The sequence below is a fragment of the Engystomops pustulosus genome, chromosome 7 (genome assembly GCF_040894005.1).
Source record: "Engystomops pustulosus chromosome 7, aEngPut4.maternal, whole genome shotgun sequence".
Lineage (NCBI taxonomy): Eukaryota > Metazoa > Chordata > Amphibia > Anura > Leptodactylidae > Engystomops > Engystomops pustulosus.
This window is the reverse complement of record NC_092417.1, coordinates 140412350-140435012: the sequence shown is the minus strand read 5'-3', so window position 1 is coordinate 140435012 and position 22663 is coordinate 140412350. Positions and strand designations below refer to the sequence as shown.

The 22663-nt window shown below is 46.6% G+C and overlaps 25 non-coding genes across 25 annotated transcripts; 11 read left to right on the top strand and 14 right to left on the bottom strand.

Annotated features, from left to right (window-relative positions):
* Window positions 1–603: 603 nt before the first annotated feature.
* On the bottom strand, window positions 604–677 carry TRNAT-AGU (transfer RNA threonine (anticodon AGU)). The gene has a single exon. It is a non-coding gene; the product is annotated as a tRNA-Thr (tRNA).
* Window positions 678–1361: 684 nt separating this feature from the next.
* Window positions 1362–1443, top strand: TRNAS-GCU (transfer RNA serine (anticodon GCU)). The gene has a single exon. It is a non-coding gene; the product is annotated as a tRNA-Ser (tRNA).
* A 384-nt stretch (window positions 1444–1827) lies between these two features.
* Window positions 1828–1901, bottom strand: TRNAT-AGU (transfer RNA threonine (anticodon AGU)). The gene has a single exon. It is a non-coding gene; the product is annotated as a tRNA-Thr (tRNA).
* Window positions 1902–2585: 684 nt separating this feature from the next.
* TRNAS-GCU (transfer RNA serine (anticodon GCU)) lies at window positions 2586–2667 on the top strand. The gene has a single exon. It is a non-coding gene; the product is annotated as a tRNA-Ser (tRNA).
* Window positions 2668–3060: 393 nt separating this feature from the next.
* TRNAT-AGU (transfer RNA threonine (anticodon AGU)) lies at window positions 3061–3134 on the bottom strand. Its single transcript has one exon. It is a non-coding gene; the product is annotated as a tRNA-Thr (tRNA).
* A 684-nt stretch (window positions 3135–3818) lies between these two features.
* On the top strand, window positions 3819–3900 carry TRNAS-GCU (transfer RNA serine (anticodon GCU)). The gene has a single exon. It is a non-coding gene; the product is annotated as a tRNA-Ser (tRNA).
* A 393-nt stretch (window positions 3901–4293) lies between these two features.
* Window positions 4294–4367, bottom strand: TRNAT-AGU (transfer RNA threonine (anticodon AGU)). Its single transcript has one exon. It is a non-coding gene; the product is annotated as a tRNA-Thr (tRNA).
* A 2392-nt stretch (window positions 4368–6759) lies between these two features.
* TRNAT-AGU (transfer RNA threonine (anticodon AGU)) lies at window positions 6760–6833 on the bottom strand. Its single transcript has one exon. It is a non-coding gene; the product is annotated as a tRNA-Thr (tRNA).
* Window positions 6834–7517: 684 nt separating this feature from the next.
* Window positions 7518–7599, top strand: TRNAS-GCU (transfer RNA serine (anticodon GCU)). The gene has a single exon. It is a non-coding gene; the product is annotated as a tRNA-Ser (tRNA).
* Window positions 7600–8750: 1151 nt separating this feature from the next.
* TRNAS-GCU (transfer RNA serine (anticodon GCU)) lies at window positions 8751–8832 on the top strand. The gene has a single exon. It is a non-coding gene; the product is annotated as a tRNA-Ser (tRNA).
* A 384-nt stretch (window positions 8833–9216) lies between these two features.
* On the bottom strand, window positions 9217–9290 carry TRNAT-AGU (transfer RNA threonine (anticodon AGU)). The gene has a single exon. It is a non-coding gene; the product is annotated as a tRNA-Thr (tRNA).
* A 1159-nt stretch (window positions 9291–10449) lies between these two features.
* TRNAT-AGU (transfer RNA threonine (anticodon AGU)) lies at window positions 10450–10523 on the bottom strand. Its single transcript has one exon. It is a non-coding gene; the product is annotated as a tRNA-Thr (tRNA).
* Window positions 10524–11207: 684 nt separating this feature from the next.
* Window positions 11208–11289, top strand: TRNAS-GCU (transfer RNA serine (anticodon GCU)). Its single transcript has one exon. It is a non-coding gene; the product is annotated as a tRNA-Ser (tRNA).
* A 393-nt stretch (window positions 11290–11682) lies between these two features.
* On the bottom strand, window positions 11683–11756 carry TRNAT-AGU (transfer RNA threonine (anticodon AGU)). The gene has a single exon. It is a non-coding gene; the product is annotated as a tRNA-Thr (tRNA).
* Window positions 11757–12440: 684 nt separating this feature from the next.
* TRNAS-GCU (transfer RNA serine (anticodon GCU)) lies at window positions 12441–12522 on the top strand. The gene has a single exon. It is a non-coding gene; the product is annotated as a tRNA-Ser (tRNA).
* A 393-nt stretch (window positions 12523–12915) lies between these two features.
* Window positions 12916–12989, bottom strand: TRNAT-AGU (transfer RNA threonine (anticodon AGU)). The gene has a single exon. It is a non-coding gene; the product is annotated as a tRNA-Thr (tRNA).
* Window positions 12990–14139: 1150 nt separating this feature from the next.
* Window positions 14140–14213, bottom strand: TRNAT-AGU (transfer RNA threonine (anticodon AGU)). The gene has a single exon. It is a non-coding gene; the product is annotated as a tRNA-Thr (tRNA).
* A 684-nt stretch (window positions 14214–14897) lies between these two features.
* On the top strand, window positions 14898–14979 carry TRNAS-GCU (transfer RNA serine (anticodon GCU)). The gene has a single exon. It is a non-coding gene; the product is annotated as a tRNA-Ser (tRNA).
* Window positions 14980–15372: 393 nt separating this feature from the next.
* TRNAT-AGU (transfer RNA threonine (anticodon AGU)) lies at window positions 15373–15446 on the bottom strand. The gene has a single exon. It is a non-coding gene; the product is annotated as a tRNA-Thr (tRNA).
* Window positions 15447–16130: 684 nt separating this feature from the next.
* Window positions 16131–16212, top strand: TRNAS-GCU (transfer RNA serine (anticodon GCU)). Its single transcript has one exon. It is a non-coding gene; the product is annotated as a tRNA-Ser (tRNA).
* A 393-nt stretch (window positions 16213–16605) lies between these two features.
* TRNAT-AGU (transfer RNA threonine (anticodon AGU)) lies at window positions 16606–16679 on the bottom strand. The gene has a single exon. It is a non-coding gene; the product is annotated as a tRNA-Thr (tRNA).
* A 1151-nt stretch (window positions 16680–17830) lies between these two features.
* On the bottom strand, window positions 17831–17904 carry TRNAT-AGU (transfer RNA threonine (anticodon AGU)). Its single transcript has one exon. It is a non-coding gene; the product is annotated as a tRNA-Thr (tRNA).
* A 1917-nt stretch (window positions 17905–19821) lies between these two features.
* Window positions 19822–19903, top strand: TRNAS-GCU (transfer RNA serine (anticodon GCU)). Its single transcript has one exon. It is a non-coding gene; the product is annotated as a tRNA-Ser (tRNA).
* Window positions 19904–20296: 393 nt separating this feature from the next.
* TRNAT-AGU (transfer RNA threonine (anticodon AGU)) lies at window positions 20297–20370 on the bottom strand. The gene has a single exon. It is a non-coding gene; the product is annotated as a tRNA-Thr (tRNA).
* Window positions 20371–21054: 684 nt separating this feature from the next.
* TRNAS-GCU (transfer RNA serine (anticodon GCU)) lies at window positions 21055–21136 on the top strand. Its single transcript has one exon. It is a non-coding gene; the product is annotated as a tRNA-Ser (tRNA).
* The last annotated feature ends 1527 nt before the right edge of the window (window positions 21137–22663 follow it).

Below are 22663 nucleotides of genomic sequence, written 5' to 3'. Positions count from 1 at the left end.
AGGCATTACTTACTGTAGGAGGCGAGGTATGACCCACTCAGCCCATGACCGATCAGCAAAACTCTGCAGGCACCGACTAGGCACACTTTGTTTGGGAGTTTGTCAAAGGGAACCACGGCGCTCACCAGGACGAGGTGGCCGAGTGGTTAAGGCCATGGACTGCTAATCCATTGTGCTCTGCATGCATGGGTTCGAATCCCATCCTCGTCGATTTCTTCTGCTTCGTCCAAGCTGAAATCTTTGTTTGCTAATCCTCTTTTTACTGGACAAGCAGTGATTGTCCCCTCCATGGTGGACTTTAACTGTGACCTCTCAAGACGGCTCTTATTAAAGCTAGGAAAGACGCATATTTGTTGGGTGGCATACAAGTTACGTGGCATATCAACGGGTTAAGTCCACTCTTTTTATTTTTCATGCTTGATGGCATCCTCGGCCTTCTCATGAAGATGAAGGCCTCTTTGTCCTTTGCAGCCTTTAGCTGGTACTGATTCTAGATCCCCTGACTGGTCTACCTTAGGACTGTGTGAAAGACAAGTAAGATGTCAGACGTGAGCGAATAACTTTTTTTTGGTTTGCTTCAGAAGCTCAAAAGAGAAGAAAGAAAGGCACTGCTGAGATTCGAACTCAGGATCTCCTGTTTACTAGACAGGCGCTTTAACCAACTAAGCCACAGCGCCTTGTGATGGCAAAGCTGGCACAGCTGTGCAGCTGAAAAAAACCGCCACTGCTATCGGATGTTTCCAATTCCTGCAACCTTTCATGACCTGATGGGGTGGCTCAAACCTTCATGGTTTTTCTTTTCAGGGCTGGAAAAAGGAAGGTGAGCAGATACTAGGTAGACAACTGAGGTGTGTCCCTTTATCCGCAGTCGTTTTCCACTGCTTTCTTTAAGGGCCCACACGGTACTGGAGTTCTGTTCCATACTTGGCAGCAACTTGTAAAAGGATGAAGCTTTCAGTCATGACAATTAGAAAAGCAAAAACTTTTTGAAAAAGGCATCCACACCGACAAATTTGCAGACGACAATAGCAGCTGGAACTTCGTGGAGAGCTAGAGGTTTGCGGTTCCATAGGTGATTGAGCCGCTTCTTAGCAGAGCAAGAATTGTTACCTGCTCTGCTTTCCATGCATAAGGCAGAATAGATGGATGGAAGACATGCCAGGGATGTCTGGAAATGGTTTGGCATCCCTTAGCATAGGTCCACCTTTCAAGGGTTTTCCATGCATCTTCTTGAGGCATTACTTACTGTAGGAGGCGAGGTATGACCCACTCAGCCCATGACCGATCAGCAAAACTCTGCAGGCACCGACTAGGCACACTTTGTTTGGGAGTTTGTCAAAGGGAACCACGGCGCTCACCAGGACGAGGTGGCCGAGTGGTTAAGGCGATGGACTGCTAATCCATTGTGCTCTGCATGCATGGGTTCGAATCCCATCCTCGTCGATTTCTTCTGCTTCGTCCAAGCTGAAATCTTTGTTTGCTAATCCTCTTTTTACTGGACAAGCAGTGATTGTCGCCTCCATGGTGGACTTTAACTGTGACCTCTCAAGACGGCTCTTATTAAAGCTAGGAAAGACGCATATTTGTTGTGTGGCATACAAGTTACGTGGCATATCAACGGGTTAAGTCCACTCTTTTTATTTTTCATGCTTGATGGCATCCTCGGCCTTCTCATGAAGATGAAGGCCTCTTTGTCCTTTGCAGCCTTTAGCTGGTACTGATTCTAGATCCCCTGACTGGTCTACCTTAGGACTGTGTGAAAGACAAGTAAGATGTCAGACGTGAGCGAATAACTTTTTTTTGGTTTGCTTCAGAAGCTCAAAAGAGAGGCACTGCTGAGATTCGAACTCAGGATCTCCTGTTTACTAGACAGGCGCTTTAACCAACTAAGCCACAGCGCCTTGTGATGGCAAAGCTGGCACAGCTGTGCAGCTGAAAAAAAACGCCACTGCTATCGGATGTTTCCAATTCCTGCAACCTTTCATGACCTGATGGGGTGGCTCAAACCTTCATGGTTTTTCTTTTCAGGGCTGGAAAAAGGAAGGTGAGCAGATACTAGGTAGACAACTGAGGTGTGTCCCTTTATCCGCAGTCGTTTTCCACTGCTTTCTTTAAGGGCCCACACGGTACTGGAGTTCTGTTCCATACTTGGCAGCAACTTGTAAAAGGATGAAGCTTTAAGTCATGACAATTAGAAAAGCAAAAACTTTTTGAAAAAGGCATCCACACCGACAAATTTGCAGACGACAATAGCAGCTGGAACTTCGTGGAGAGCTAGAGGTTTGCGGTTCCATAGGTGATTGAGCCGCTTCTTAGCAGAGCAAGAATTGTTACCTGCTCTGCTTTCCATGCATAAGGCAGAATAGATGGATGGAAGACATGCCAGGGATGTCTGGAAATGGTTTGGCATCCCTTAGCATAGGTCCACCTTTCAAGGGTTTTCCATGCATCTTCTTGAGGCACTACTTACTGTAGGAGGCGAGGTATGACCCACTCAGCCCATGACCGATCAGCAAAACTCTGCAGGCACCGACTAGGCACACTTTGTTTGTGAGTTTGTCAAAGGGAACCACGGCGCTCACCAGGACGAGGTGGCCGAGTGGTTAAGGCGATGGACTGCTAATCCATTGTGCTCTGCATGCATGGGTTCGAATCCCATCCTCGTCGATTTCTTCTGCTTCGTCCAAGCTGAAATCTTTGTTTGCTAATCCTCTTTTTACTGGACAAGCAGTGATTGTCCCCTCCATGGTGGACTTTAACTGTGACCTCTCAAGACGGCTCTTATTAAAGCTAGGAAAGACGCATATTTGTTGGGTGGCATACAAGTTACGTGGCATATCAACGGGTTAAGTCCACTCTTTTTATTTTTCATGCTTGATGGCATCCTCGGCCTTCTCATGAAGATGAAGGCCTCTTTGTCCTTTGCAGCCTTTAGCTGGTACTGATTCTAGATCCCCTGACTGGTCTACCTTAGGACTGTGTGAAAGACAAGTAAGATGTCAGACGTGAGCGAATAACTTTTTTTTGGTTTGCTTCAGAAGCTCAAAAGAGAAGAAAGAAAGGCACTGCTGAGATTCGAACTCAGGATCTCCTGTTTACTAGACAGGCGCTTTAACCAACTAAGCCACAGCGCCTTGTGATGGCAAAGCTGGCACAGCTGTGCAGCTGAAAAAAAACGCCACTGCTATCGGATGTTTCCAATTCCTGCAACCTTTCATGACCTGATGGGGTGGCTCAAACCTTCATGGTTTTTCTTTTCAGGGCTGGAAAAAGGAAGGTGAGCAGATACTAGGTAGACAACTGAGGTGTGTCCCTTTATCCGCAGTCGTTTTCCACTGCTTTCTTTAAGGGCCCACACGGTACTGGAGTTCTGTTCCATACTTGGCAGCAACTTGTAAAAGGATGAAGCTTTCAGTCATGACAATTAGAAAAGCAAAAACTTTTTGAAAAAGGCATCCACACCGACAAATTTGCAGACGACAATAGCAGCTGGAACTTCGTGGAGAGCTAGAGGTTTGCGGTTCCATAGGTGATTGAGCCGCTTCTTAGCAGAGCAAGAATTGTTACCTGCTCTGCTTTCCATGCATAAGGCAGAATAGATGGATGGAAGACATGCCAGGGATGTCTGGAAATGGTTTGGCATCCCTTAGCATAGGTCCACCTTTCAAGGGTTTTCCATGCATCTTCTTGAGGCATTACTTACTGTAGGAGGCGAGGTATGACCCACTCAGCCCATGACCGATCAGCAAAACTCTGCAGGCACCGACTAGGCACACTTTGTTTGGGAGTTTGTCAAAGGGAACCACGGCGCTCACCAGGACGAGGTGGCCGAGTGGTTAAGGCGATGGACTGCTAATCCATTGTGCTCTGCATGCATGGGTTCGAATCCCATCCTCGTCGATTTCTTCTGCTTCGTCCAAGCTGAAATCTTTGTTTGCTAATCCTCTTTTTACTGGACAAGCAGTGATTGTCCCCTCCATGGTGGACTTTAACTGTGACCTCTCAAGACGGCTCTTATTAAAGCTAGGAAAGACGCATATTTGTTGGGTGGCATACAAGTTACGTGGCATATCAACGGGTTAAGTCCACTCTTTTTATTTTTCATGCTTGATGGCATCCTCGGCCTTCTCATGAAGATGAAGGCCTCTTTGTCCTTTGCAGCCTTTAGCTGGTACTGATTCTAGATCCCCTGACTGGTCTACCTTAGGACTGTGTGAAAGACAAGTAAGATGTCAGACGTGAGCGAATAACTTTTTTTTGGTTTGCTTCAGAAGCTCAAAAGAGAAGAAAGAAAGGCACTGCTGAGATTCGAACTCAGGATCTCCTGTTTACTAGACAGGCGCTTTAACCAACTGAGCTACAGCGCCTTGTGATGGCAAAGCTGGCACAGCTGTGCAGCTAAAAAAAAACGCCACTACTATCGGATGTTTCCAATTCCTGCAACCTTTCATGACCTGATGGGGTGGCTCAAACCTTCATGGTTTTTCTTTTCAGGGCTGGAAAAAGGAAGGTGAGCAGATACTAGGTAGACAACTGAGGTGTGTCCCTTTATCCGCAGTCGTTTTCCACTGCTTTCTTTAAGGGCCCACACGGTACTGGAGTTCTGTTCCATACTTGGCAGCAACTTGTAAAAGGATGAAGCTTTCAGTCATGACAATTAGAAAAGCAAAAACTTTTTGAAAAAGGCATCCACACCGACAAATTTGCAGACGACAATAGCAGCTAGAACTTCGTGGAGAGCTAGAGGTTTGCGGTTCCATAGGTGATTGAGCCGCTTCTTAGCAGAGCAAGAATTGTTACCTGCTCTGCTTTCCATGCATAAGGCAGAATAGATGGATGGAAGACATGCCAGGGATGTCTGGAAATGGTTTGGCATCCCTTAGCATAGGTCCACCTTTCAAGGGTTTTCCATGCATCTTCTTGAGGCATTACTTACTGTAGGAGGCGAGGTATGACCCACTCAGCCCATGACCGATCAGCAAAACTCTGCAGGCACCGACTAGGCACACTTTGTTTGGGAGTTTGTCAAAGGGAACCACGGCGCTCACCAGGACGAGGTGGCCGAGTGGTTAAGGCGATGGACTGCTAATCCATTGTGCTCTGCATGCATGGGTTCGAATCCCATCCTCGTTGATTTCTTCTGCTTCGTCCAAGCTGAAATCTTTGTTTGCTAATCCTCTTTTTACTGGACAAGCAGTGATTGTCCCCTCCATGGTGGACTTTAACTGTGACCTCTCAAGACGGCTCTTATTAAAGCTAGGAAAGACGCATATTTGTTGGGTGGCATACAAGTTACGTGGCATATCAACGGGTTAAGTCCACTCTTTTTATTTTTCATGCTTGATGGCATCCTCGGCCTTCTCATGAAGATGAAGGCCTCTTTGTCCTTTGCAGCCTTTAGCTGGTACTGATTCTAGATCCCCTGACTGGTCTACCTTAGGACTGTGTGAAAGACAAGTAAGATGTCAGACGTGAGCGAATAACTTTTTTTTGGTTTGCTTCAGAAGCTCAAAAGAGAAGAAAGAAAGGCACTGCTGAGATTCAAACTCAGGATCTCCTGTTTACTAGACAGGCGCTTTAACCAACTAAGCCACAGCGCCTTGTGATGGCAAAGCTGGCACAGCTGTGCAGCTGAAAAAAAACGCCACTGCTATCGGATGTTTCCAATTCCTGCAACCTTTCATGACCTGATGGGGTGGCTCAAACCTTCATGGTTTTTCTTTTCAGGGCTGGAAAAAGGAAGGTGAGCAGATACTAGGTAGACAACTGAGGTGTGTCCCTTTATCCGCAGTCGTTTTCCACTGCTTTCTTTAAGGGCCCACACGGTACTGGAGTTCTGTTCCATACTTGGCAGCAACTTGTAAAAGGATGAAGCTTTCAGTCATGACAATTAGAAAAGCAAAAACTTTTTGAAAAAGGCATCCACACCGACAAATTTGCAGACGACAATAGCAGCTGGAACTTCGTGGAGAGCTAGAGGTTTGCGGTTCCATAGGTGATTGAGCCGCTTCTTAGCAGAGCAAGAATTGTTACCTGCTCTGCTTTCCATGCATAAGGCAGAATAGATGGATGGAAGACATGCCAGGGATGTCTGGAAATGGTTTGGCATCCCTTAGCATAGGTCCACCTTTCAAGGGTTTTCCATGCATCTTCTTGAGGCATTACTTACTGTAGGAGGCGAGGTATGACCCACTCAGCCCATGACCGATCAGCAAAACTCTGCAGGCACCGACTAGGCACACTTTGTTTGGGAGTTTGTCAAAGGGAACCACGGCGCTCACCAGGACGAGGTGGCCAAGTGGTTAAGGCCATGGACTGCTAATCCATTGTGCTCTGCATGCATGGGTTCGAATCCCATCCTCGTCGATTTCTTCTGCTTCGTCCAAGCTGAAATCTTTGTTTGCTAATCCTCTTTTTACTGGACAAGCAGTGATTGTCCCCTCCATGGTGGACTTTAACTGTGACCTCTCAAGACGGCTCTTATTAAAGCTAGGAAAGACGCATATTTGTTGGGTGGCATACAAGTTACGTGGCATATCAACGGGTTAAGTCCACTCTTTTTATTTTTCATGCTTGATGGCATCCTCGGCCTTCTCATGAAGATGAAGGCCTCTTTGTCCTTTGCAGCCTTTAGCTGGTACTGATTCTAGATCCCCTGACTGGTCTACCTTAGGACTGTGTGAAAGACAAGTAAGATGTCAGACGTGAGCGAATAACTTTTTTTTGGTTTGCTTCAGAAGCTCAAAAGAGAAGAAAGAAAGGCACTGCTGAGATTCGAACTCAGGATCTCCTGTTTACTAGACAGGCGCTTTAACCAACTAAGCCACAGCGCCTTGTGATGGCAAAGCTGGCACAGCTGTGCAGCTGAAAAAAAACGCCACTGCTATCGGATGTTTCCAATTCCTGCAACCTTTCATGACCTGATGGGGTGGCTCAAACCTTCATGGTTTTTCTTTTCAGGGTTGGAAAAAGGAAGGTGAGCAGATACTAGGTAGACAACTGAGGTGTGTCCCTTTATCCGCAGTCGTTTTCCACTGCTTTCTTTAAGGGCCCACACGGTACTGGAGTTCTGTTCCATACTTGGCAGCAACTTGTAAAAGGATGAAGCTTTCAGTCATGACAATTAGAAAAGCAAAAACTTTTTGAAAAAGGCATCCACACCGACAAATTTGCAGACGACAATAGCAGCTGGAACTTCGTGGAGAGCTAGAGGTTTGCGGTTCCATAGGTGATTGAGCCGCTTCTTAGCAGAGCAAGAATTGTTACCTGCTCTGCTTTCCATGCATAAGGCAGAATAGATGGATGGAAGACATGCCAGGGATGTCTGGAAATGGTTTGGCATCCCTTAGCATAGGTCCACCTTTCAAGGGTTTTCCATGCATCTTCTTGAGGCATTGCTTACTGTAGGAGGCGAGGTATGACCCACTCAGCCCATGACCGATCAGCAAAACTCTGCAGGCACCGACTAGGCACACTTTGTTTGGAAGTTTGTCAAAGGGAACCACGGCGCTCACCAGGACGAGGTGGCCGAGTGGTTAAGGCGATGGACTGCTAATCCATTGTGCTCTGCATGCATGGGTTCGAATCCCATCCTCGTCGATTTCTTCTGCTTCGTCCAAGCTGAAATCTTTGTTTGCTAATCCTCTTTTTACTGGACAAGCAGTGATTGTCCCCTCCATGGTGGACTTTAACTGTGACCTCTCAAGACGGCTCTTATTAAAGCTAGGAAAGACGCATATTTGTTGGGTGGCATACAAGTTACGTGGCATATCAACGGGTTAAGTCCACTCTTTTTATTTTTCATGCTTGATGGCATCCTCGGCCTTCTCATGAAGATGAAGGCCTCTTTGTCCTTTGCAGCCTTTAGCTGGTACTGATTCTAGATCCCCTGACTGGTCTACCTTAGGACTGTGTGAAAGACAAGTAAGATGTCAGACGTGAGCGAATAACTTTTTTTTGGTTTGCTTCAGAAGCTCAAAAGAGAAGAAAGAAAGGCACTGCTGAGATTCAAACTCAGGATCTCCTGTTTACTAGACAGGCGCTTTAACCAACTAAGCCACAGCGCCTTGTGATGGCAAAGCTGGCACAGCTGTGCAGCTGAAAAAAAACGCCACTGCTATCGGATGTTTCCAATTCCTGCAACCTTTCATGACCTGATGGGGTGGCTCAAACCTTCATGGTTTTTCTTTTCAGGGCTGGAAAAAGGAAGGTGAGCAGATACTAGGTAGACAACTGAGGTGTGTCCCTTTATCCGCAGTCGTTTTCCACTGCTTTCTTTAAGGGCCCACACGGTACTGGAGTTCTGTTCCATACTTGGCAGCAACTTGTAAAAGGATGAAGCTTTCAGTCATGACAATTAGAAAAGCAAAAACTTTTTGAAAAAGGCATCCACACCGACAAATTTGCAGACGACAATAGCAGCTGGAACTTCGTGGAGAGCTAGAGGTTTGCGGTTCCATAGGTGATTGAGCCGCTTCTTAGCAGAGCAAGAATTGTTACCTGCTCTGCTTTCCATGCATAAGGCAGAATAGATGGATGGAAGACATGCCAGGGATGTCTGGAAATGGTTTGGCATCCCTTAGCATAGGTCCACCTTTCAAGGGTTTTCCATGCATCTTCTTGAGGCATTACTTACTGTAGGAGGCGAGGTATGACCCACTCAGCCCATGACCGATCAGCAAAACTCTGCAGGCACCGACTAGGCACACTTTGTTTGGGAGTTTGTCAAAGGGAACCACGGCGCTCACCAGGACGAGGTGGCCGAGTGGTTAAGGCGATGGACTGCTAATCCATTGTGCTCTGCATGCATGGGTTCGAATCCCATCCTCGTCGATTTCTTCTGCTTCGTCCAAGCTGAAATCTTTGTTTGCTAATCCTCTTTTTACTGGACAAGCAGTGATTGTCGCCTCCATGGTGGACTTTAACTGTGACCTCTCAAGACGGCTCTTATTAAAGCTAGGAAAGACGCATATTTGTTGTGTGGCATCCAAGTTACGTGGCATATCAACGGGTTAAGTCCACTCTTTTTATTTTTCATGCTTGATGGCATCCTCGGCCTTCTCATGAAGATGAAGGCCTCTTTGTCCTTTGCAGCCTTTAGCTGGTACTGATTCTAGATCCCCTGACTGGTCTACCTTAGGACTGTGTGAAAGACAAGTAAGATGTCAGACGTGAGCGAATAACTTTTTTTTGGTTTGCTTCAGAAGCTCAAAAGAGAGGCACTGCTGAGATTCGAACTCAGGATCTCCTGTTTACTAGACAGGCGCTTTAACCAACTAAGCCACAGCGCCTTGTGATGGCAAAGCTGGCACAGCTGTGCAGCTGAAAAAAAACGCCACTGCTATCCGATGTTTCCAATTCCTGCAACCTTTCATGACCTGATGGGGTGGCTCAAACCTTCATGGTTTTTCTTTTCAGGGCTGGAAAAAGGAAGGTGAGCAGATACTAGGTAGACAACTGAGGTGTGTCCCTTTATCCGCAGTCGTTTTCCACTGCTTTCTTTAAGGGCCCACACGGTACTGGAGTTCTGTTCCATACTTGGCAGCAACTTGTAAAAGGATGAAGCTTTCAGTCATGACAATTAGAAAAGCAAAAACTTTTTGAAAAAGGCATCCACACCGACAAATTTGCAGACGACAATAGCAGCTGGAACTTCGTGGAGAGCTAGAGGTTTGCGGTTCCATAGGTGATTGAGCCGCTTCTTAGCAGAGCAAGAATTGTTACCTGCTCTGCTTTCCATGCATAAGGCAGAATAGATGGATGGAAGACATGCCAGGGATGTCTGGAAATGGTTTGGCATCCCTTAGCATAGGTCCACCTTTCAAGGGTTTTCCATCCATCTTCTTGAGGCATTACTTACTGTAGGAGGCGAGGTATGACCCACTCAGCCCATGACCGATCAGCAAAACTCTGCAGGCACCGACTAGGCACACTTTGTTTGGGAGTTTGTCAAAGGGAACCACGGCGCTCACCAGGACGAGGTGGCCGAGTGGTTAAGGCCATGGACTGCTAATCCATTGTGCTCTGCATGCATGGGTTCGAATCCCATCCTCGTCGATTTCTTCTGCTTCGTCCAAGCTGAAATCTTTGTTTGCTAATCCTCTTTTTACTGGACAAGCAGTGATTGTCCCCTCCATGGTGGACTTTAACTGTGACCTCTCAAGACGGCTCTTATTAAAGCTAGGAAAGACGCATATTTGTTGGGTGGCATACAAGTTACGTGGCATATCAACGGGTTAAGTCCACTCTTTTTATTTTTCATGCTTGATGGCATCCTCGGCCTTCTCATGAAGATGAAGGCCTCTTTGTCCTTTGCAGCCTTTAGCTGGTACTGATTCTAGATCCCCTGACTGGTCTACCTTAGGACTGTGTGAAAGACAAGTAAGATGTCAGACGTGAGCGAATAACTTTTTTTTGGTTTGCTTCAGAAGCTCAAAAGAGAAGAAAGAAAGGCACTGCTGAGATTCGAACTCAGGATCTCCTGTTTACTAGACAGGCGCTTTAACCAACTAAGCCACAGCGCCTTGTGATGGCAAAGCTGGCACAGCTGTGCAGCTGAAAAAAAACGCCACTGCTATCGGATGTTTCCAATTCCTGCAACCTTTCATGACCTGATGGGGTGGCTCAAACCTTCATGGTTTTTCTTTTCAGGGCTGGAAAAAGGAAGGTGAGCAGATACTAGGTAGACAACTGAGGTGTGTCCCTTTATCCGCAGTCGTTTTCCACTGCTTTCTTTAAGGGCCCACACGGTACTGGAGTTCTGTTCCATACTTGGCAGCAACTTGTAAAAGGATGAAGCTTTCAGTCATGACAATTAGAAAAGCAAAAACTTTTTGAAAAAGGCATCCACACCGACAAATTTGCAGACGACAATAGCAGCTGGAACTTCGTGGAGAGCTAGAGGTTTGCGGTTCCATAGGTGATTGAGCCGCTTCTTAGCAGAGCAAGAATTGTTACCTGCTCTGCTTTCCATGCATAAGGCAGAATAGATGGATGGAAGACATGCCAGGGATGTCTGGAAATGGTTTGGCATCCCTTAGCATAGGTCCACCTTTCAAGGGTTTTCCATGCATCTTCTTGAGGCATTACTTACTGTAGGAGGCGAGGTATGACCCACTCAGCCCATGACCGATCAGCAAAACTCTGCAGGCACCGACTAGGCACACTTTGTTTGTGAGTTTGTCAAAGGGAACCACGGCGCTCACCAGGACGAGGTGGCCGAGTGGTTAAGGCGATGGACTGCTAATCCATTGTGCTCTGCATGCATGGGTTCGAATCCCATCCTCGTCGATTTCTTCTGCTTCGTCCAAGCTGAAATCTTTGTTTGCTAATCCTCTTTTTACTGGACAAGCAGTGATTGTCCCCTCCATGGTGGACTTTAACTGTGACCTCTCAAGACGGCTCTTATTAAAGCTAGGAAAGACGCATATTTGTTGGGTGGCATACAAGTTACGTGGCATATCAACGGGTTAAGTCCACTCTTTTTATTTTTCATGCTTGATGGCATCCTCGGCCTTCTCATGAAGATGAAGGCCTCTTTGTCCTTTGCAGCCTTTAGCTGGTACTGATTCTAGATCCCCTGACTGGTCTACCTTAGGACTGTGTGAAAGACAAGTAAGATGTCAGACGTGAGCGAATAACTTTTTTTTGGTTTGCTTCAGAAGCTCAAAAGAGAAGAAAGAAAGGCACTGCTGAGATTCGAACTCAGGATCTCCTGTTTACTAGACAGGCGCTTTAACCAACTAAGCCACAGCGCCTTGTGATGGCAAAGCTGGCACAGCTGTGCAGCTGAAAAAAAACGCCACTGCTATCGGATGTTTCCAATTCCTGCAACCTTTCATGACCTGATGGGGTGGCTCAAACCTTCATGGTTTTTCTTTTCAGGGCTGGAAAAAGGAAGGTGAGCAGATACTAGGTAGACAACTGAGGTGTGTCCCTTTATCCGCAGTCGTTTTCCACTGCTTTCTTTAAGGGCCCACACGGTACTGGAGTTCTGTTCCATACTTGGCAGCAACTTGTAAAAGGATGAAGCTTTCAGTCATGACAATTAGAAAAGCAAAAACTTTTTGAAAAAGGCATCCACACCGACAAATTTGCAGACGACAATAGCAGCTGGAACTTCGTGGAGAGCTAGAGGTTTGCGGTTCCATAGGTGATTGAGCCGCTTCTTAGCAGAGCAAGAATTGTTACCTGCTCTGCTTTCCATGCATAAGGCAGAATAGATGGATGGAAGACATGCCAGGGATGTCTGGAAATGGTTTGGCATCCCTTAGCATAGGTCCACCTTTCAAGGGTTTTCCATGCATCTTCTTGAGGCATTACTTACTGTAGGAGGCGAGGTATGACCCACTCAGCCCATGACCGATCAGCAAAACTCTGCAGGCACCGACTAGGCACACTTTGTTTGTGAGTTTGTCAAAGGGAACCACGGCGCTCACCAGGACGAGGTGGCCGAGTGGTTAAGGCGATGGACTGCTAATCCATTGTGCTCTGCATGCATGGGTTCGAATCCCATCCTCGTCGATTTCTTCTGCTTTGTCCAAGCTGAAATCTTTGTTTGCTAATCCTCTTTTTACTGGACAAGCAGTGATTGTCCCCTCCATGGTGGACTTTAACTGTGACCTCTCAAGACGGCTCTTATTAAAGCTAGGAAAGACGCATATTTGTTGGGTGGCATACAAGTTACGTGGCATATCAACGGGTTAAGTCCACTCTTTTTATTTTTCATGCTTGATGGCATCCTCGGCCTTCTCATGAAGATGAAGGCCTCTTTGTCCTTTGCAGCCTTTAGCTGGTACTGATTCTAGATCCCCTGACTGGTCTACCTTAGGACTGTGTGAAAGACAAGTAAGATGTCAGACGTGAGCGAATAACTTTTTTTTGGTTTGCTTCAGAAGCTCAAAAGAGAAGAAAGAAAGGCACTGCTGAGATTCGAACTCAGGATCTCCTGTTTACTAGACAGGTGCTTTAACCAACTAAGCCACAGCGCCTTGTTATGGCAAAGCTGGCACAGCTGTGCAGCTGAAAAAAAACGCCACTGCTATCGGATGTTTCCAATTCCTGCAACCTTTCATGACCTGATGGGGTGGCTCAAACCTTCATGGTTTTTCTTTTCAGGGCTGGAAAAAGGAAGGTGAGCAGATACTAGGTAGACAACTGAGGTGTGTCCCTTTATCCGCAGTCGTTTTCCACTGCTTTCTTTAAGGGCCCACACGGTACTGGAGTTCTGTTCCATACTTGGCAGCAACTTGTAAAAGGATGAAGCTTTCAGTCATGACAATTAGAAAAGCAAAAACTTTTTGAAAAAGGCATCCACACCGACAAATTTGCAGACGACAATAGCAGCTGGAACTTCGTGGAGAGCTAGAGGTTTGCGGTTCCATAGGTGATTGAGCCGCTTCTTAGCAGAGCAAGAATTGTTACCTGCTCTGCTTTCCATGCATAAGGCAGAATAGATGGATGGAAGACATGCCAGGGATGTCTGGAAATGGTTTGGCATCCCTTAGCATAGGTCCACCTTTCAAGGGTTTTCCATGCATCTTCTTGAGGCATTACTTACTGTAGGAGGCGAGGTATGACCCACTCAGCCCATGACCGATCAGCAAAACTCTGCAGGCACCGACTAGGCACACTTTGTTTGTGAGTTTGTCAAAGGGAACCACGGCGCTCACCAGGACGAGGTGGCCGAGTGGTTAAGGCGATGGACTGCTAATCCATTGTGCTCTGCATGCATGGGTTTGAATCCCATCCTCGTCGATTTCTTCTGCTTCGTCCAAGCTGAAATCTTTGTTTGCTAATCCTCTTTTTACTGGACAAGCAGTGATTGTCCCCTCCATGGTGGACTTTAACTGTGACCTCTCAAGACGGCTCTTATTAAAGCTAGGAAAGACGCATATTTGTTGGGTGGCATACAAGTTACGTGGCATATCAACGGGTTAAGTCCACTCTTTTTATTTTTCATGCTTGATGGCATCCTCGGCCTTCTCATGAAGATGAAGGCCTCTTTGTCCTTTGCAGCCTTTAGCTGGTACTGATTCTAGATCCCCTGACTGGTCTACCTTAGGACTGTGTGAAAGACAAGTAAGATGTCAGACGTGAGCGAATAACTTTTTTTTGGTTTGCTTCAGAAGCTCAAAAGAGAGGCACTGCTGAGATTCGAACTCAGGATCTCCTGTTTACTAGACAGGCGCTTTAACCAACTAAGCCACAGCGCCTTGTGATGGCAAAGCTGGCACAGCTGTGCAGCTTAAAAAAAACGCCACTGCTATCGGATGTTTCCAATTCCTGCAACCTTTCATGACCTGATGGGGTGGCTCAAACCTTCATGGTTTTTCTTTTCAGGGCTGGAAAAAGGAAGGTGAGCAGATACTAGGTAGACAACTGAGGTGTGTCCCTTTATCCGCAGTCGTTTTCCACTGCTTTCTTTAAGGGCCCACACGGTACTGGAGTTCTGTTCCATACTTGGCAGCAACTTGTAAAAGGATGAAGCTTTCAGTCATGACAATTAGAAAAGCAAAAACTTTTTGAAAAAGGCATCCACACCGACAAATTTGCAGACGACAATAGCAGCTAGAACTTCGTGGAGAGCTAGAGGTTTGCGGTTCCATAGGTGATTGAGCCGCTTCTTAGCAGAGCAAGAATTGTTACCTGCTCTGCTTTCCATGCATAAGGCAGAATAGATGGATGGAAGACATGCCAGGGATGTCTGGAAATGGTTTGGCATCCCTTAGCATAGGTCCACCTTTCAAGGGTTTTCCATGCATCTTCTTGAGGCATTACTTACTGTAGGAGGCGAGGTATGACCCACTCAGCCCATGACCGATCAGCAAAACTCTGCAGGCACCGACTAGGCACACTTTGTTTGTGAGTTTGTCAAAGGGAACCACGGCGCTCACCAGGACGAGGTGGCCGAGTGGTTAAGGCGATGGACTGCTAATCCATTGTGCTCTGCATGCATGGGTTCGAATCCCATCCTCGTCGATTTCTTCTGCTTCGTCCAAGCTGAAATCTTTGTTTGCTAATCCTCTTTTTACTGGACAAGCAGTGATTGTCCCCTCCATGGTGGACTTTAACTGTGACCTCTCAAGACGGCTCTTATTAAAGCTAGGAAAGACGCATATTTGTTGGGTGGCATACAAGTTACGTGGCATATCAACGGGTTAAGTCCACTCTTTTTATTTTTCATGCTTGATGGCATCCTCGGCCTTCTCATGAAGATGAAGGCCTCTTTGTCCTTTGCAGCCTTTAGCTGGTACTGATTCTAGATCCCCTGACTGGTCTACCTTAGGACTGTGTGAAAGACAAGTAAGATGTCAGACGTGAGCGAATAACTTTTTTTTGGTTTGCTTCAGAAGCTCAAAAGAGAAGAAAGAAAGGCACTGCTGAGATTCGAACTCAGGATCTCCTGTTTACTAGACAGGCGCTTTAACCAACTAAGCCACAGCGCCTTGTGATGGCAAAGCTGGCACAGCTGTGCAGCTGAAAAAAAACGCCACTGCTATCGGATGTTTCCAATTCCTGCAACCTTTCATGACCTGATGGGATGGCTCAAACCTTCATGGTTTTTCTTTTCAGGGCTGGAAAAAGGAAGGTGAGCAGATACTAGGTAGACAACTGAGGTGTGTCCCTTTATCCGCAGTCGTTTTCCACTGCTTTCTTTAAGGGCCCACACGGTACTGGAGTTCTGTTCCATACTTGGCAGCAACTTGTAAAAGGATGAAGCTTTCAGTCATGACAATTAGAAAAGCAAAAACTTTTTGAAAAAGGCATCCACACCGACAAATTTGCAGACGACAATAGCAGCTGGAACTTCGTGGAGAGCTAGAGGTTTGCGGTTCCATAGGTGATTGAGCCGCTTCTTAGCAGAGCAAGAATTGTTACCTGCTCTGCTTTCCATGCATAAGGCAGAATAGATGGATGGAAGACATGCCAGGGATGTCTGGAAATGGTTTGGCATCCCTTAGCATAGGTCCACCTTTCAAGGGTTTTCCATGCATCTTCTTGAGGCATTACTTACTGTAGGAGGCGAGGTATGACCCACTCAGCCCATGACCGATCAGCAAAACTCTGCAGGCACCGACTAGGCACACTTTGTTTGTGAGTTTGTCAAAGGGAACCACGGCGCTCACCAGGACGAGGTGGCCGAGTGGTTAAGGCGATGGACTGCTAATCCATTGTGCTCTGCATGCATGGGTTCGAATCCCATCCTCGTCGATTTCTTCTGCTTTGTCCAAGCTGAAATCTTTGTTTGCTAATCCTCTTTTTACTGGACAAGCAGTGATTGTCCCCTCCATGGTGGACTTTAACTGTGACCTCTCAAGACGGCTCTTATTAAAGCTAGGAAAGACGCATATTTGTTGGGTGGCATACAAGTTACGTGGCATATCAACGGGTTAAGTCCACTCTTTTTATTTTTCATGCTTGATGGCATCCTCGGCCTTCTCATGAAGATGAAGGCCTCTTTGTCCTTTGCAGCCTTTAGCTGGTACTGATTCTAGATCCCCTGACTGGTCTACCTTAGGACTGTGTGAAAGACAAGTAAGATGTCAGACGTGAGCGAATAACTTTTTTTTGGTTTGCTTCAGAAGCTCAAAAGAGAAGAAAGAAAGGCACTGCTGAGATTCGAACTCAGGATCTCCTGTTTACTAGACAGGTGCTTTAACCAACTAAGCCACAGCGCCTTGTGATGGCAAAGCTGGCACAGCTGTGCAGCTGAAAAAAAACGCCACTGCTATCGGATGTTTCCAATTCCTGCAACCTTTCATGACCTGATGGGGTGGCTCAAACCTTCATGGTTTTTCTTTTCAGGGCTGGAAAAAGGAAGGTGAGCAGATACTAGGTAGACAACTGAGGTGTGTCCCTTTATCCGCAGTCGTTTTCCACTGCTTTCTTTAAGGGCCCACACGGTACTGGAGTTCTGTTCCATACTTGGCAGCAACTTGTAAAAGGATGAAGCTTTCAGTCATGACAATTAGAAAAGCAAAAACTTTTTGAAAAAGGCATCCACACCGACAAATTTGCAGACGACAATAGCAGCTGGAACTTCGTGGAGAGCTAGAGGTTTGCGGTTCCATAGGTGATTGAGCCGCTTCTTAGCAGAGCAAGAATTGTTACCTGCTCTGCTTTCCATGCATAAGGCAGAATAGATGGATGGAAGACATGCCAGGGATGTCTGGAAATGGTTTGGCATCCCTTAGCATAGGTCCACCTTTCAAGGGTTTTTCCATGCATCTTCTTGAGGCATTACTTACTGTAGGAGGCGAGGTATGACCCACTCAGCCCATGACCGATCAGCAAAACTCTGCAGGCACCGACTAGGCACACTTTGTTTGGGAGTTTGTCAAAGGGAACCACGGCGCTCACCAGGACGAGGTGGCCGAGTGGTTAAGGCGATGGACTGCTAATCCATTGTGCTCTGCATGCATGGGTTCAAATCCCATCCTCGTCGATTTCTTCTGCTTCGTCCAAGCTGAAATCTTTGTTTGCTAATCCTCTTTTTACTGGACAAGCAGTGATTGTCGCCTCCATGGTGGACTTTAACTGTGACCTCTCAAGACGGCTCTTATTAAAGCTAGGAAAGACGCATATTTGTTGTGTGGCATCCAAGTTACGTGGCATATCAACGGGTTAAGTCCACTCTTTTTATTTTTCATGCTTGATGACATCCTCGGCCTTCTCATGAAGATGAAGGCCTCTTTGTCCTTTGCAGCCTTTAGCTGGTACTGATTCTAGATCCCCTGACTGGTCTACCTTAGGACTGTGTGAAAGACAAGTAAGATGTCAGACGTGAGCGAATAACTTTTTTTTGGTTTGCTTCAGAAGCTCAAAAGAGAGGCACTGCTGAGATTCGAACTCAGGATCTCCTGTTTACTAGACAGGCGCTTTAACCAACTAAGCCACAGCGCCTTGTGATGGCAAAGCTGGCACAGCTGTGCAGCTGAAAAAAAACGCCACTGCTATCGGATGTTTCCAATTCCTGCAACCTTTCATGACCTGATGGGGTGGCTCAAACCTTCATGGTTTTTCTTTTCAGGGCTGGAAAAAGGAAGGTGAGCAGATACTAGGTAGACAACTGAGGTGTGTCCCTTTATCCGCAGTCGTTTTCCACTGCTTTCTTTAAGGGCCCACACGGTACTGGAGTTCTGTTCCATACTTGGCAGCAACTTGTAAAAGGATGAAGCTTTCAGTCATGACAATTAGAAAAGCAAAAACTTTTTGAAAAAGGCATCCACACTGACAAATTTGCAGACGACAATAGCAGCTGGAACTTCGTGGAGAGCTAGAGGTTTGCGGTTCCATAGGTGATTGAGCCGCTTCTTAGCAGAGCAAGAATTGTTACCTGCTCTGCTTTCCATGCATAAGGCAGAATAGATGGATGGAAGACATGCCAGGGATGTCTGGAAATGGTTTGGCATCCCTTAGCATAGGTCCACCTTTCAAGGGTTTTCCATGCATCTTCTTGAGGCATTACTTACTGTAGGAGGCGAGGTATGACCCACTCAGCCCATGACCGATCAGCAAAACTCTGCAGGCACCGACTAGGCACACTTTGTTTGGGAGTTTGTCAAAGGGAACCACGGCGCTCACCAGGACGAGGTGGCCGAGTGGTTAAGGCCATGGACTGCTAATCCATTGTGCTCTGCATGCATGTGTTCGAATCCCATCCTCGTCGATTTCTTCTGCTTCGTCCAAGCTGAAATCTTTGTTTGCTAATCCTCTTTTTACTGGACAAGCAGTGATTGTCCCCTCCATGGTGGACTTTAACTGTGACCTCTCAAGACGGCTCTTATTAAAGCTAGGAAAGACGCATATTTGTTGGGTGGCATACAAGTTACGTGGCATATCAACGGGTTAAGTCCACTCTTTTTATTTTTCATGCTTGATGGCATCCTCGGCCTTCTCATGAAGATGAAGGCCTCTTTGTCCTTTGCAGCCTTTAGCTGGTACTGATTCTAGATCCCCTGACTGGTCTACCTTAGGACTGTGTGAAAGACAAGTAAGATGTCAGACGTGAGCGAATAACTTTTTTTTGGTTTGCTTCAGAAGCTCAAAAGAGAAGAAAGAAAAGCACTGCTGAGATTCGAACTCAGGATCTCCTGTTTACTAGACAGGCGCTTTAACCAACTAAGCCACAGCGCCTTGTAATGGCAAAGCTGGCACAGCTGTGCAGCTTAAAAAAAACGCCACTGCTATCGGATGTTTCCAATTCCTGCAACCTTTCATGACCTGATGGGGTGGCTCAAACCTTCATGGTTTTTCTTTTCAGGGCTGGAAAAAGGAAGGTGAGCAGATACTAGGTAGACAACTGAGGTGTGTCCCTTTATCCGCAGTCGTTTTCCACTGCTTTCTTTAAGGGCCCACACGGTACTGGAGTTCTGTTCCATACTTGGCAGCAACTTGTAAAAGGATGAAGCTTTCAGTCATGACAATTAGAAAAGCAAAAACTTTTTGAAAAAGGCATCCACACCGACAAATTTGCAGACGACAATAGCAGCTGGAACTTCGTGGAGAGCTAGAGGTTTGCGGTTCCATAGGTGATTGAGCAGCTTCTTAGCAGAGCAAGAATTGTTACCTGCTCTGCTTTCCATGCATAAGGCAGAATAGATGGATGGAAGACATGCCAGGGATGTCTGGAAATGGTTTGGCATCCCTTAGCATAGGTCCACCTTTCAAGGGTTTTCCATGCATCTTCTTGAGGCATTACTTACTGTAGGAGGCGAGGCATGACCCACTCAGCCCATGACCGATCAGCAAAACTCTGCAGGCACCGACTAGGCACACTTTGTTTGGGAGTTTGTCAAAGGGAACCACGGCGCTCACCAGGACGAGGTGGCCGAGTGGTTAAGGCGATGGACTGCTAATCCATTGTGCTCTGCATGCATGGGTTCGAATCCCATCCTCGTCGATTTCTTCTGCTTCGTCCAAGCTGAAATCTTTGTTTGCTAATCCTCTTTTTACTGGACAAGCAGTGATTGTCCCCTCCATGGTGGACTTTAACTGTGACCTCTCAAGACGGCTCTTATTAAAGCTAGGAAAGACGCATATTTGTTGGGTGGCATACAAGTTACGTGGCATATCAACGGGTTAAGTCCACTCTTTTTATTTTTCATGCTTGATGGCATCCTCGGCCTTCTCATGAAGATGAAGGCCTCTTTGTCCTTTGCAGCCTTTAGCTGGTACTGATTCTAGATCCCCTGACTGGTCTACCTTAGGACTGTGTGAAAGACAAGTAAGATGTCAGACGTGAGCGAATAACTTTTTTTTGGTTTGCTTCAGAAGCTCAAAAGAGAAGAAAGAAAGGCACTGCTGAGATTCGAACTCAGGATCTCCTGTTTACTAGACAGGCGCTTTAACCAACTAAGCCACAGTGCCTTGTGATGGCAAAGCTGGCACAGCTGTGCAGCTTTAAAAAAACGCCACTGCTATCGGATGTTTCCAATTCCTGCAACCTTTCATGACCTGATGGGGTGGCTCAAACCTTCATGGTTTTTCTTTTCAGGGCTGGAAAAAGGAAGGTGAGCAGATACTAGGTAGACAACTGAGGTGTGTCCCTTTATCCGCAGTCGTTTTCCACTGCTTTCTTTAAGGGCCCACACGGTACTGGAGTTCTGTTCCATACTTGGCAGCAACTTGTAAAAGGATGAAGCTTTCAGTCATGACAATTAGAAAAGCAAAAACTTTTTGAAAAAGGCATCCACACCGACAAATTTGCAGACGACAATAGCAGCTGGAACTTCGTGGAGAGCTAGAGGTTTGCGGTTCCATAGGTGATTGAGCCGCTTCTTAGCAGAGCAAGAATTGTTACCTGCTCTGCTTTCCATGCATAAGGCAGAATAGATGGATGGAAGACATGCCAGGGATGTCAGGAAATGGTTTGGCATCCCTTAGCATAGGTCCACCTTTCAAGGGTTTTCCATGCATCTTCTTGAGGCATTACTTACTGTAGGAGGCGAGGTATGACCCACTCAGCCCATGACCGATCAGCAAAACTCTGCAGGCACCGACTAGGCACACTTTGTTTGGGAGTTTGTCAAAGGGAACCACGGCGCTCACCAGGACGAGGTGGCCGAGTGGTTAAGGCGATGGACTGCTAATCCATTGTGCTCTGCATGCATGGGTTCGAATCCCATCCTCGTCGATTTCTTCTGCTTCGTCCAAGCTGAAATCTTTGTTTGCTAATCCTCTTTTTACTGGACAAGCAGTGATTGTCCCCTCCATGGTGGACTTTAACTGTGACCTCTCAAGACGGCTCTTATTAAAGCTAGGAAAGACGCATATTTGTTGGGTGGCATACAAGTTACGTGGCATATCAACGGGTTAAGTCCACTCTTTTTATTTTTCATGCTTGATGGCATCCTCGGCCTTCTCATGAAGATGAAGGCCTCTTTGTCCTTTGCAGCCTTTAGCTGGTACTGATTCTAGATCCCCTGACTGGTCTACCTTAGGACTGTGTGAAAGACAAGTAAGATGTCAGACGTGAGCGAATAACTTTTTTTTGGTTTGCTTCAGAAGCTCAAAAGAGAAGAAAGAAAGGCACTGCTGAGATTCGAACTCAGGATCTCCTGTTTACTAGACAGGCGCTTTAACCAACTAAGCCACAGCACCTTGTGATGGCAAAGCTGGCACAGCTGTGCAGCTTAAAAAAAACGCCACTGCTATCGGATGTTTCCAATTCCTGCAACCTTTCATGACCTGATGGGGTGGCTCAAACCTTCATGGTTTTTCTTTTCAGGGCTGGAAAAAGGAAGGTGAGCAGATACTAGGTAGACAACTGAGGTGTGTCCCTTTATCCGCAGTCGTTTTCCACTGCTTTCTTTAAGGGCCCACACGGTACTGGAGTTCTGTTCCATACTTGGCAGCAACTTGTAAAAGGATGAAGCTTTCAGTCATGACAATTAGAAAAGCAAAAACTTTTTGAAAAAGGCATCCACACCGACAAATTTGCAGACGACAATAGCAGCTGGAACTTCGTGGAGAGCTAGAGGTTTGCGGTTCCATAGGTGATTGAGCCGCTTCTTAGCAGAGCAAGAATTGTTACCTGCTCTGCTTTCCATGCATAAGGCAGAATAGATGGATGGAAGACATGCCAGGGATGTCAGGAAATGGTTTGGCATCCCTTAGCATAGGTCCACCTTTCAAGGGTTTTCCATGCATCTTCTTGAGGCATTACTTACTGTAGGAGGCGAGGTATGACCCACTCAGCCCATGACCGATCAGCAAAACTCTGCAGGCACCGACTAGGCACACTTTGTTTGGTAGTTTGTCAAAGGGAACCACGGCGCTCACCAGGACGAGGTGGCCGAGTGGTTAAGGCGATGGACTGCTAATCCATTGTGCTCTGCATGCATGGGTTCGAACCCCATCATCGTCGATTTCTTCTGCTTCGTCCAAGCTGAAATCTTTGTTTGCTAATCCTCTTTTTACTGGACAAGCAGTGATTGTCCCCTCCATGGTGGACTTTAACTGTGACCTCTCAAGACGGCTCTTATTAAAGCTAGGAAAGACGCATATTTGTTGTGTGGCATACAAGTTACGTGGCATATCAACGGGTTAAGTCCACTCTTTTTATTTTTCATGCTTGATGGCATCCTCGGCCTTCTCATGAAGATGAAGGCCTCTTTGTCCTTTGCAGCCTTTAGCTGGTACTGATTCTAGATCCCCTGAC